At 40.2% G+C, this 3,630-nt stretch overlaps 1 non-coding gene across 1 annotated transcript; it reads right to left on the bottom strand.

Annotated features, from left to right (window-relative positions):
• Positions 1-1,108: 1,108 nt before the first annotated feature.
• On the bottom strand, positions 1,109-1,179 carry TRNAE-UUC (transfer RNA glutamic acid (anticodon UUC)). The gene has a single exon. It is a non-coding gene; the product is annotated as a tRNA-Glu (tRNA).
• Between the last annotated feature and the right edge of the window lie 2,451 nt (positions 1,180-3,630).

Here is a 3,630-nt window from a genome sequence, read left to right as displayed (position 1 = left end):
AAGTGAGAAGAGTGAGAAGGATCTGTGAGGATCAGAATTTAGGATGAAAGGACCCAACCTGGAATGAGCAACGGACAAGAAAGGCAGTAGAGACCACCAACCTAAGCAGTAATTTAGTTGTCTTATTGTTGGTGTCAGTATATAGGAAGGATCTGAAGGTTAAGAATTATTTGAGTATGTTTGTGTGAATATGCCAGTGTGTTTACAGACTAAAAAGAAGAAAAAGGAAGCTGGAGAGATGGGGAAATTTTTGGAAGAACTAGAGATAATTAAAATCAAATGAGTAATGGTCTCCAAGGTGATGCCAAGCCTGCTATCGCAGACCACGCTGTGACTAGCAGGGTGCTGGGAGATGTAGGGTGGGTTTCTCCCATATCTTAGCTTCCTTTTGATTGGACCCTGTGTTTAAACATACTGTACATTACATCTATAATTGCCCCCACCTTTTCCCTTAGGAATTAACCCTTTTATGCTGGACATAAGCATTTGTTTATGTCCAGTACCTGGGGCCACTACCAACTCAGATCTAGTTTAGATAGCATCGTTCAAATCTTTGACAATATTATTTCACTATTTTTATTATCATGCATGTTTACTGTATAAAGGTAGTGAAATTTGTATTTTATTTAGCTGTGAACGGCACACATACCTACTAATTACTCCATTAAGTGTTAAACTATAAGGTAACTGATGTTTTAAATATTTTATATTATGCAGAAATTCTTATTAGATTGTTATATAGTTGTTTAAGAACATTTTAGTAATATGTGGGGAAATTGCTAGTTTTGGATGTGCTAGGAATGACTTATTTTTTTCCATTAAAATAATGGAATATGTAGTTGTTGTTAGCTGCCGTCGAGTTGGCCCCCAACTCGTGGCAACCCGATGCACAACAGAACAATACTCTACCTGGTCCTGTGCTACCCCCATGATTCGTTGCGGATTGGACCATTGTGATCCGTAAGGTTTTCCTCGGCTGATATTCTGAAGTAGATCACCAGGACGTTCTTCTCAGTCTATCCTAGTCTGGAAGCTCCACTGAAAGCTATTCAGCATCATAGCAACACACAAGCCTCCACTGACAGGTGGGTGGTGGCCATGCATGAGGTGCGATGGCTGGGGATCGAACCCAGGTCTCCCACATGAAAGGCGAGAATTCTACCAATGAACCACCATTGCCCCTAAATGGAATATATGCTATAGCTATTTGAAAGTTTTCTGCCCAGCACATTTTCAGGAATGCATTAGATTCAGATAACAAGGGGTGCCTACGTTTACTCTGTGTCAGGGATTGGGTGACATCCTGGGAATACGGTAATGAAGATAATATTGCTGCTTTGAAAAACTCACAGAGAAGTTAGAGAAGAAACTGGCAATTAAATATTTAAAATACAGTGGACATAAATCAGAGACTACATCAGCTTGAGACCAGAAGAACTAAAGGGTGTCCGGCTACAACCAATGACTGCCCTGAAAGGGAACACAGCAGAGAACGCCTGAGGGAGCAGGAGAGCAATGGGATGCAGACCTCAGATTCTCGTAAAAAGACCAGACTTAATGGTCTGACTGAGACTAGAAGGACTCCGGAGGTCATGGTCCCCAGACCTTCTGTTAGCCCAAGACTGGTACCATTCTCAAAACCAACTCTTCAGACAGGGATTGGACTGGACTATGGGATGGAAAATGATACTGGTGAGGACTGAGCTTCTTGGCTCAAGTAGACACATGAGACTATTCAGGGAGCTCTTGTCTGGAGGGGAGATGAGAAGGCAGAGGGGGACAGGAGCTGGCTGAATGGACACGGGGAATATAGGGTGGAGAGAAGGAGTATGCTGTCTCATTAGGAGGAGAGCAACTAGGAGTATATAGCAAGGTGTATATAATTTTTGAATTTTTGTATGAGAGGCTGACTTGATTTATAAACTTTCACTTAAAGCACAATAAAAAAAATTTTAAAAATCAAATAAGATAAAAGAGGAAATTTGATCAAGAGCATAGGTAAAGACTGAACACATCTTCCTTCAAAAGCAGCAAAAAGGAGAAATATTAATATTCATGCAGGTTATAGGAAAATTAGAGGTCAAACATTGAGAGATTTCCTGTCTGAGCACATCTATTTATTAATTAAATAGATGGCAAATTCATCAGCTGAGAGTGTGGGGAAATGGGCCGAATGGGATATAAAGACAGTCAAGAAATTATGCAGCAGCTGAAAGCAATGACCCTGGTGGCCTAATGGTTAAGTGCTACAGCTGCTAACCAAAAGGTTGGCAGTTTGAATCCACCAGCCTCTCCTTGGAAATTCTGTGGGACACTTCTACTCTGTCCTATAGGGTTGCTATGAGTTGAAATCAACTCGATGGCAATGGGTTTTTTTTTTTTTTTTTGAAAGCAATGAGAAAGAATGCAGACCAACAATAAGTAAAAGGACTGCCAGTGTTCCTCTGGTCCCAAATGCAATAGAGAATATGAATCTTTCCTATCCATAGGGTTATGTTATTTTTTTGTAACCGAGTTTAGTAGACTCAGTATAGGAGTTGTGAGGGAAGAATGTTGAGTTAGTTACAGAATTAGGATTTGGTCAGTTAGGTGTGGTATAAAGACAGGAATTTAAAGTTGTTGAATAAATTTATTTGAATATAATTTAGGCAATCAACAGAGATAGCTAAGTGAGGAAAGAAAGGAGCTAGGTAAGCTGATGTATTGGTAGCATATAGAGTATCTGGGGTTACTATGGGGTTGACAATAATTGTAGCGGGTCGAGCATATGAGAGGATAGGATTTTGTATTGATATGGTGGGGAAATTTGAATTTAAAAGAAATAGGGCCATCTTGGATATTGGCAAATCTTAACAGAGATATAAACAAAAACTGGAGTGGGCCTTAAAATGACTGAATTTGAGAAGGATAAGAAAGTTGCGAAGGCAGAGTGCCTAACATGCCAACCAAAGGGGTACTGGTTATAGTCAGAGAACCTGAAACATCAGAGAAGGAGATAGCATAACTATAAGATTGTTCAATTGCAAATAAGGAGTTGAGAGTCATTTAGTCAGATGGCATGATCCTCAAAGGAAAGACCTTTTTGACTTGAGACTGGAGGAGTAGAGTCAAGGTTTGAGGTAGAGTGAACATAAAATTTTTCTTCCAAAATGGGATATTTTTGACAGTGGCTGCTATAACAAATTACCACAAACTCAGCTTGCTTAAAATAACAGAAATTTATTCTTTCATAGTTCGTAGTTCTGAAGGCCAGAAGTCCAATGTCTCTTTTGCTGGGCCAAACCATGGTATCAGCAAGGCCACACTACCTCTGGTGGCTGTAGGGAAGAATTTATCCCTTGCCGCTTCCAACTTCTGGTGGCTGCCAGCATTCTTTATTTTGTAGCCACATCACTCCAATCTCTGCCTCTGTGGTCACATTCATAGACTTCTCTTCTATGTCTGTCAAATTTCCCTCTGCCTCGCTCCTGTAAGGATACATGTGATTACATTTAGATTCCACCCAGATAATCCAGGATAATTGCCCCATCTCAAAATTCTTAATCATATCTGCAAAGTCCTTTTTGCCATATAAGGTAACATTCACAGGTTCCAGGGATTAGGACTTGGCTATATTTTTGTGTGCGTGTG

The sequence above is a fragment of the Loxodonta africana genome, chromosome X (genome assembly GCF_030014295.1).
Source record: "Loxodonta africana isolate mLoxAfr1 chromosome X, mLoxAfr1.hap2, whole genome shotgun sequence".
Lineage (NCBI taxonomy): Eukaryota > Metazoa > Chordata > Mammalia > Proboscidea > Elephantidae > Loxodonta > Loxodonta africana.
The sequence above is the reverse complement of the archived record's forward strand: the minus strand, read 5'-3'. Positions and strand labels throughout refer to the sequence as shown.